Source organism: Kogia breviceps, chromosome 18, assembly GCF_026419965.1.
Source record: "Kogia breviceps isolate mKogBre1 chromosome 18, mKogBre1 haplotype 1, whole genome shotgun sequence".
Lineage (NCBI taxonomy): Eukaryota > Metazoa > Chordata > Mammalia > Artiodactyla > Physeteridae > Kogia > Kogia breviceps.
The window spans coordinates 99,299-109,436 of NC_081327.1; positions in this window are offsets into that span (position 1 = coordinate 99,299).

Below are 10,138 nucleotides of genomic sequence, written 5' to 3' on the forward strand. Positions count from 1 at the left end.
ATAAACTTATGGATGTTTTTCCTGGCACATTCATTTCTAATTTACCACGTAGGAACACGACTTCTAGGAAGGCTCTTCTGCCCTAGTAACCAGATTTGTGAATAGAGAAATGCTGCCGCCTTGTGGCCTTTTCCCACCACAGCAGCTTTCAACCCAGTGCTAATGGTCACTTAATATTCATAATTATTGCATGGCTTGTAAATGACACCTGCCGTCAAAAAATGTCCTGACGTATGTAATGGCCAGAAAAATTCAAAACAGCAATAATTTTTCAAGAAAATAATTTGAAGACATAAGTTTTACTCACTCTTTTTCTAAAAAATAAAAGTACATGGATAAAAGCTCAATATCAGGAAGTACTGGTCGCATGCGAATCCAAACTACCAAAAGGTATCACCACCCAACATTCAAAATGCCATCAGCCAATGTCTACAAGCAATAAGTGCTTGAAGGATTTGTGGAGAAATGCATGCCCACCATGCTGTTGGTTGGATATAAACTGGTAACAGCTAATAATGAGAACAGAATGAGCTCCGTTTAAAAGGTAAAAATTGAGCCATCACGATCCGGCTGAGCCACTCATGGGCCTACAACCTCCGAGCCGGAGACACAAAGGCAGGCAAACGTGCGCTGCAGCCGTATTTACGATTAGCCAAGACATGGAAGGAGGCAAAATGTCTGTCAACAGATAAATGGGAAAAGAAGAAGTGGCACATGTACCTAATGGAATATTAGCCTTGAAAATAAATGAACAATGCCCTTTTCATGACTACAAGTGAGCCCAGAAATAATCATATTACGTTAAGTAAGTCAGAAGGGTGTGACAAATATACTATGACATCATTTATCAATGTTATCCTCAGTTTGCTACCAGTGAAAATATTTCCACAGAAAAGGTCACTCACAGGCTTAGAAAAGAAACTAGGGGTTAACCAAAATGAAAGGTGGGAGGGTGGACGAATTAGGATTAGGGGGTTAACATACTAATGCGTCTTATTTGTATATAAACATATAACATATAAAATATATAAACTATATAATCACTAATACACACGAAATATATAATCACCAAACACCTACCAAATACCGAGGGAGGTGTACTCAACACTGTAATAACCTACCTGGTAACAGGATCTGAAAATGAACAGATATACGTATGAATAATTGACCAGATTCTGTACACCCGGACATTCACAACACTCTAACCAAACTTACTCCGATAAAAACATATAAACTAAATTTAAAAAACAAACATAAGTAAGGAGACATAAGCCTGTTGGGGTTTGTCCTGGAACATTCCTCTCTAATTTGCAACCTACGGACACGACTTACAGGAAGGCTCTGCTGCCCTTGTAACCAGAGCTGGGAATGTAGAAATCTGCCGCCTTGTGGCCAGTTCCCGCCACATCAGCTTTAAACCCAGTGCTGATGGTCAATTTTTAATATTCACAAGGACTGCAGGGCTTTAAATGACAGCTGCCGTCTGCAGCCCCAGGAGGGCCCCACCAGCCCTCAAGGAGGCGGGGGGCTAGCAGGTTGCTACACCCAGTCCTGCATTAATGCACCCATGTCCACCGAGTGCCCTCCTGTCTGGGCTCTGCTGGACCTGGGGCCGCCCAGGCAGAGCAGGGCCAACACCACCTTCCCCAGATGGGAGGGCAGGAAGGAACCAGGCATGACTCCAGACACCCTCCACAAGCCGTGACTGACATCGAGTTCAATGTGAAACACTCAGAGACAGCACAGACATTTCATTCTTCTCTCAGAGCCCAGGACTGGGGGATAGAAAGACAGTGGTCCAGCTCAACTCCCTGACTCCTGTGTGACCCTGGGCAAATCCTATCCATCCTGGAGACCTCGGAGAAGAGAAAGGAAGGGCAACGGGGTGCAGTTATGCTGAAACCTAACCCTAACCCTAAGGAACCCTAACCGCTAACCCTAACACCCTAACCCCAGACCGCTAGACCCTCTACCCTGACTCTCAAACCCTGACCCCTGACCCTTAAACCCTGACCTGACTCAAACCCCAGACCTAAACCCTAGCCCAGTGGATACCAAGGGATGATGGTACTCTGGAATAAACCAAGGGATTCATGGACTTGAACTTAGCAATAGTTTCTTAGATCTGACACTAAAACACAAGCAATGAAAGAACAAAACAGATAACCTGGAGTTCCTCAAAATTACTTTTGTACATCAAAAGAGGCTATCCCGAAAGTAAAAAGACAGCCCACAGAATGGAAGAAAACATAGGCACATTATACATCTAATAAGAGTCTTCATCCAGAATATATCCCTAGGACGGAGGTCACGATGCCCCGTGGTCACCCCACCCCGCTGGTTGAAACACTCACCTGGAAGCAGGGAGGAGAGACAAAGGCGGGGCAGAGCCTGGGACCCGACACCCACCTGCCCTGGACCCCCACAGGAAGGGGACAGAGACATCTTGAGCTTCAGCCCGGTTTGGGGAGACACTTTGTTCCAGCAACAAACCTTTTCCTTAAAAGCCAAGGTGCTGGGACTTCCTTGGTGGTCCAGTGGTTAAGAGTTCGCCTTCCAATGCAGTGGGTGCGGGTTCGATCCCTGGTTGGGGAAATAAGATCCCACATGCCTTGCGGCCAAAAACCAAAACATGAAACAGAAGCAATATTGTAACAAATTCAATAAAAACTTTAAAAAAGATAAAAAGCCAAGGTGCTTTACAGACCCCTCCCCAGCTGTCACAGAAAGCCAGGCTTAATCTCATCACACTTTTCTCAAACCCCAGCTCACGCTGAGACCACCTCTCAGGTGATGGCGCTTCAGAACAGCCCCTTTAGAAGATCCCTGGATTTCAGCTCTCCCAAAGCTGGGGGACCGGGCCGAGGCGTCCCTGAGTAAACGTGAGCTGACCCCCAGGCCAGCTGCTGCTGAACTGTTCCCGCCCTTCCCAAGTAAAACACCTGAATGTGTGCAAGGACTTGAAAGCCTAGAGGAAGGGCCGTGGGGCCACACCAGCCACAGCACGCAGGCCGACGTGGGGCCTGCAGGCCAGCCAGCATGGTCCTGGCCCCGGGCGCTCTTCTGGAAGCTTTCCATTTCCCTGCCTGACGTACCCCTCCTGTCCCAGCCCCCACTGCTTTTTTCCTTCCTCACCTCTGCCCGGGGAGAAATTCCAGCGGCAGGTATGGGTGACACATCCTCTTCTTTAGCAGGTGGCAGCCCGGCAACTCCTGCAGAAAGTCCACCAGAGCCCCACTCGCACCGGGACACGCACAGAGCCGTGGGCCCTACTCCCTCCCAGCAGCCCAGCCCCGAGACTGCCGACGGGGCAGAGAATATGGCATCAGGCACAGCTGCAGGGGCTCTTGCTGCCTGGAGCGGGGTTTATATTGACCTCGGCCCAGGCACACCTGGGGAGGACTGGCCGGCCGGGTCAGACTGCCCAGGTCAGCCACTCCTCGCCCCTCAGGGGCTCACAGTTGCAGAAAATGGGCCTTGCTGCACCGGCCAGGTCCAAGGAACAGATGTGGGGTCCTGAGGGTCAGGATAGACAAGGGGCTGCAGCCCTGGCTTGTTTTCTAACCATTTTATCTGGCCCATGAGTGGGAGACAACTTCAAGAAGACCCTCTCCTAATGAGAGGAACCCAGGAGTCAGGGAGAGGAGGGGTGGTGGGTGGAGACAGAGACCTGGTGCCCCGGCTGCAGTGGAAGTCTCTGGAAGACCAGGCGGAGGGAGGCCACACAGAGTGAAGCCCAGGGTCACAGACCTGTCGGAGCTGCTGTTTGCTAGTTCAGGTCCTAATCTGAGGTGCTCTGTGTCAGCTCTGAGTGACAGGTGAGATGGGGGTGCTCTGCAATGAGGGCTACGTGCACGGTTCCTGTGTGCCCAGCCCTGCCGTGGTACCTGCACAGAGGTGTTCCTTATCCAAGGAGGGCCCTGACCACAAGAGCCCCGTGGGCTGCTGGGTAGCTGCCCAGGTGAGCTCCATATCCTGGGAGGGCCCTGACCACAAGAGCCCCGTGGGCTGCTGGGTAGCTGCCCAGGTGAGCTCCATATCCTGGGAGGGACCTGACCACGAGAGCCCCGTGGGCTGCTGGGTACCTGCTCAGGTGAGCTCCATATCCTAGGAGAGGCCTGTCCACGAGAGCCCCGTGCACTGGGAGGGGTGTATGCACAAGCTGCCTCTCTTTGCAGCTGGCACAGAGTTGCTTAGGATGTAGATTAAAATCAGCCGAGGGCAGAGGTCAGGAGCAACGTCGGGGGTCCCTTGGGTGTGGTCACCCAGGGAAGCCCACCTGAATCCTGAGGTGCAGGGTTTGGGGGGGTCGGTCATGCCGACATGAGGACCACCACGTGCCCGACCTCGGCCTCCAGCCCCCAGGGGCGACTCAGGAAGCCCCACAGTGCATCGCGCCATCGGCACAGACCAGCCTGGAGCGAGGCCCACGGGGCACAGACACTCCCATCAGACTCAAGGTGACCTCCTGGAGCCAGGAGCAGAGGCCCGGCCACTCTGTGGGCAGGTGAACCTGCACCACACAGGCCCTGGTGCAGTGCCCGTTCCGTGGGGCCAGCATGGGTGCACGCGGCTCAGCCAGTGTCCCTGTGCCTCAGCCTGTGACCGCTGACCACACTGTCCTGCTCTGCTCACAAGAGCGAGGCCGATGGAGGGACAACGGGGGTGGGAACAAAGCCGGGTCACGGTCAGGTGAGAGAGGGTCCGAGGAGCGAGAACCCCCCGCTGCTCTTGCCTAGTGAGCCAGGAGCTGACGTCCGCCCTGTAGTCAGTCCGTCGTCTCCCCATATCCTGAGATAGGGCTGCCTTTCCTGCATCCTGGGGAAGGGTCATGCCTGTGTGTACAGCGGGATGCAGAGCGGTGCCTGCTGCAAGCCCGATACCTGCCCTGGCCACGTAGTTGGGGCTCGGTGACAGGGGAACATCCCGGCAGGACATGCGGCCGACCCCGGGGAGGATGCTGGGGAGAAGCGTTCGGGAGCGTCTGGAGGGAACACTCACCTGTCGGCACAGGCGGACTGAGGACACCGACCAAGGCGGGCAGGCGGGGAGCCCAGGGAGGGTCCCGGGTCACCCCTGAGGCTGGAGGAGGGCTGCGGGAATGGCGGTGGGGACGGAGGACTTAGCACCCGACAGGAGACAGGCCAGCAGGGGCAGGTGAACACTGTGCCCGACAGAAGGACGGAGAGACCAGCAGGCCCAGCCGTGGGCGTGGATATCCGGGCTGTTCTCTGTTGGCCCGAACCCGAAGGGCTCCCAGCGCCCCCGGGGCCCGGCTCCACCCTCAGCGCCCGGGGCCCGGCTCCGCCCCCAGCGCTCGCGGCCCGGCTCCGCCCCCAGCGCTCGCGGCCCGGCTCCGCCTCCTGGGCCCCGGGGCCCGGCTCCGCCCCCAGCGCCCGAACCCCGCTGTGCCCCCAGCGCCGGGGGACTGGGTCCGGCTCCGGCCCCAGCGCCCGGGGCCCGGTTCCGCGCCCAGCACCGCTGGAAAACACCCCGCGTCCAGCCAGACCCCAGCCAGGAAGAGAAGACCCGTGTACAGCCTTACGTGATTAATATGCCCAAAAGTGTCCTTTAAAGTCTCCTCTGGCTCTGTTTCTACACTGAATGGTGCAGACAGCCAAGCAGGAGGAGCAGACCAGCATCCCTGGTCAGGTCAGTGGCCACCCCCAGGAGAGCCTAGAGCTACGGGTACCCACGATGGCCCAAGTGTTAGGGCAGAAGAGTTACCTGCTCGGAAGCAAGAGGTCCAGCCAGCAGGGAGTGCTTGCTTTGTGCATGTGATCAGAGGTCGGCCCTGGGCATGCCTCAGCCAGGTGTACACAGGGGTGTATGGACAGCAGATGGAACATGTGAGGGCACCTGGGCTCCCCAGCAAAACCTTCAGGCCAAATTTAGCCCCCAGCCAATCTCCCGGGCTAGCCCACCCACCCACCCACCCCCGCCGCCCACCTCCTGCAGAAGGCAGGCAGGCTCAGGGAAGGCTTCCTCTAACAGGGCCCCTTGGCGGGAGACAGGGACCGCTCACCTGAGGACCCGTGTGCCCTGCAGTAAGGCCAACCCCACCCCAAATCCCGTATCCTTACCCCTCCTTCTGTGGGGCACCGTGGGCCTCCCAGTCTTCCCACAGGGCATCCGGGGCCTTGTCTCCAAATGCCACCACTGCCTGGAATGAGCCCGTGTCCACGGGAAGAAGAGTCAAAGGGGCATGGCAGGAGTCAAACGGAAACTGGTGGAGAGAGGGAGCGCCAGAGGAGAGAGACAAGAAGAGAGGGAGAATTAGCAGCAGGCCTGCAGGGGTGCCTGCAGCCGTGAGGATGCCCGCGCCGGGGCCAGGGAGCCCGATAAGTGTGCTGCCCCACCAGCTCACCCACAGCGTGCTGTAGTCTCTCCTCCCGCCCCCGCCCCCTACCCCCGGCCAGTCAGCAGGGGCACAGCATCATTTCGAAGGACAGAACAGGATGACATGACGCATCCAGTGTCCCGGGAGAACAGAGATGGGAGGTGTGTGGCCGGACACTCCTCCCACCCAGGCCCACTCTCTGGATCCCTGAGTCTCTTTGGGTGCTCATCTGGGGTCAGCCTTTGCCGCCTGCAGGCCCTGAAGCCCAGCTGAAGGGTGTGCGGGCCAGAAAACAAGCAGAACCCCTGTCTGAACCCCTCTCGGCTCCGTGAGCCCCAGCTCTGAATACAGGGAGAGCTCAGTGCAGTGAGCAAGGTGGCAGGAATACCGTGCCAGGGGTGCTACCCAGTGACGCCGGCTTCCTCATGGGCTTCCACCGGGAAACCAAGGATGCACTGCTCCACAAGGGCCCAGGATGCAATCAAGTCACTTGAGAATTCATCAAGGCTTCTAAAACCATATATTTGAGAAGTTCACTTGAGACACTAAATAATTTGCTGACAAAAACATTTGAGGGATTAATATAATGAAATGGAAACATGCAGACCAGTGTCACTTCCATGTGAAAGATGGGGAGGGAGGACCCCGTCTCCCCAACAAAGTCTGGAGGCCTCAGAACTCCCAACACCCCCTCCCCCTCAACACACACTATCTGGGGCCTCTCTTCTCCTTGAAGAGCTCCCGATAGCAGCTGATCACGTTGCCCACGCCCCGGCAGACGCGGAGGCTGCGCTCCAGGTTGGGGTCGTTGTCTCTGACGACCTGCAGGCCAGCATCGAAATGTGCCAGGGCCTTGGCCAGGTGCCTGGCCGTGAGCTGGCGAGAGGCCGTCGAGCTGTCCTCACCCTCCTCCCCGTCTGCCCGCTCCTGCTCCAGCCCCACCAGCTCCTCGTTGGACAGGTCTGCGCTCTGGCTCTGCAGCAGCTCAGCCACACCCGCCTCTGCCACCTCCCCGAAACCCAAGCCCGTGCGCCAGCGCCACGACGTCCCGCCGGATCTGCGGGAGGGCCTCCCCGGGTCGGGGGCTGGCGTCGTGCTGGAGGCACTCGGGCCACAGCTTCCCCCAACCCCGGTTTAACGTCGCGGGCGGAACCTCCTCCCAGGACTCGGAGATGTTGTGCACAGCGTCCAGGATGCTGTAGTCCCGCCAGAAGTCCGGGGCCGCTGACCGCTCGCCGGCGCCTCCCGCCCTCGCCGCCAAGAGGCAGAAGACCCTCCGCAGGTAGCAGGCCTTGAACGTGGCGACCACGTCCTGGGTCATGGGCTGGATGAGGGCCGTGGTGTCCTTGGGCAGGTACTCCACGCGCACGTGGTCGGAGAGGTCGTCCAGGTTCCCAGGGCGGCCCGGAGTGCTGTCCAGGACGAGCAGAGCTTTATACGGGAGCCCGTGCCGGGCGCAGTACCTCTCCACGGCGGGGCAGAAGAAGTGCACGAACCACTCCTGGAAGAGGCTCACGGTGACCCAGGCCCTCCTGTGGGAGCGCCACAGCACGGGCAGGTCGGGCTTGGGGAAGCCCCGGAGGGCGCACGGGTTCTCTGAGGGGTACACCAGCAGCGGCTTCAGCTTGAAGTCCCCGGCGGCGTTGCTGCCGAGCAGCAGGGTCAGGAGACCTTGGGCGGCTGTGAACCCGGGGCCTGGCTTCTCCGCCGTGGAAGGGGCCGTCCCGCCCGCCAGCCGCCTCCAGAAGAGCCGGGTCTCGTCCACGTTGAACACCTGCCGGGCCGTGTAGCCGCCCTTTTCGGATCACCCTCCGCAGCAGCGCCGGATACCTGCGCGCAGCCTCTGCGTCTGCGCGCGCCGCCTCGCCTCCGGCCCCGAGGCTGCGCAGCCCGTGCCGCGCCTTGAAGCGCGCGAACCAGCCTCGGCGCCCTCACCCTGCGCCCGCTTGAGCTCCTCAAACAGGCTGCGGGCCTTCTCCTGGACGAGCACCACGCTGCCCGGCACGTCACGCCGGTTCCGGTCCTCGATCCACACGCTCAGCAGCCGCTCCATGTTCTCCATCACCAGGCTGCGGCTGCGCGTCAGCTTAGAGGCCGCGTGCGGGGTGGCCGCCTGCGAACTCGCTCGGATCCTGTCCTTGTTGTCACGAATGGTGGCCACAGTGGAGGTGGAGAGCCCGAGTGCCCTCCCGATTCGGCTGAGCTTCTCTCCGGCTTCGAAGCGCCGCAGTACCTCCAGCTTCACCTGCAGGTTGATGGCCTTACGGTCCCGCTTGGCACTTCGGCGCTGGCCCGCCCTCGGCGGCCTCTTCAGGGGGGGCTTCGGGCCCGCATCACTCTCTCCGGACACCACAAGAGAATATTTATGTTCCCGCCCTGTGCCCGCTGATTTCGGGGCCGCTGCCGCCCCAGCCCTGACCCGCTGTAAAATGGGGAGACAACGTTTACCTGTGGGAAGTGCCGATGGGGCTGGGTAAAACCCTTAGGGGTCACTGACTAGTCTCTCTCTTTAGGTGGGAGATTCGGGGCCACATCCGGCCACTCGATGAATTCTGGCCCCGTGGACCAAATAAACTCCCCCTGAGGATTGCAGCAAGCCTCTGAAAACCCACTACCACTTTCCAAGGGAGCCCCCCGCTGACACCACCACCCCAAGTCACCTACTCGCTGGCCTCCTGAAGCATCCAGGGTGGCGTAATACACCACAAACCGATGTCAGACCAAATACAGAAAGCAGAAATTACCAGCACGTCACAGCCAGGCCCAGGAACGGGCAGCCACAGTGTAGAAACCTCAGCTCAGAGCTCGGTGGCAGCCGGGGAAAGGAGGGGAACAAGCTGTCCAGTTGGAGCCGACACACTTCATAGCCCTGAGCTCGCAAGACCTTGAGCAATGTAATTAAGGGCGTCAGGACTCAAGGTTTTGTTTTGTCTCTGTGTGTCGTTTTGATTTTTTGGTTCGTTTGGCCAAGCCGCGCGGCATGGGGGATCTTACTTCTCCAACCAGGGATCGGCCCCGTGCCCCCTACCGTGGAAGAGCAGAGTCCTAACCACTGGACCACCAGGGGAGTCCCTGTTTTGGGTTTTTTTAATGGAGGAAATACTTGTGCAGGGTTCAATTGCCAAGATAGGCTCCTGGAGAACCAGGCAAGGGGCAGGCCCGCCTCCCGCTGTGGGGCCCCGAGGTGGCCAAGGAGACCCACTTCCCAGCGTCCTTCCACAGGGGGGTGGGCCGAGCACCTTGTTTCTTCCAGGAGCAGCATCTCTCAGAGCCCAGCTCTACACTCTCAACCGGCGACGGGAGTTTGACAGAAAAGCAGCCCTGGGTGTTCTCTGAGGGTTGCCAGCAGGACACCAGCTGAGCCGGACTTGAGCAGATCTAGGTAGGGCCACCGCAGGCGTTCCAGGCCTCGCAGTGTCTCAGGAAGACCAGGAACGGCAGTAAGGGTGTGGTCCACCCTCCCCCCTCACCTGGCAGGAGACCCCAGCCACGCTCCCCGGCTGCTCTGCCCTCCTTCCCACGTGTGAGCAAGTCCCTGTCCTCCTGGGGAAGCCCCCTGGGTTACCCACCAGAATCAGAGACACGCAGGCGCCCCGTGACGCAGAGATAAGCTTTGGTCCCTGTGTCTTGAGGCCATCCAGAGGACAGGCAGGCCCAGGGACAGAAGACCCAGAGGGGCAGCAGCCAAGATGAGGGTGTGTGTTCTGGGATGAGAAACCGACAGCGGCCCCCCTGCCCTAGCGAGGCTGGGCACATGACTCCAAGAGAGCCACTAAAAAGAAAGGCTGGAACTGCCTG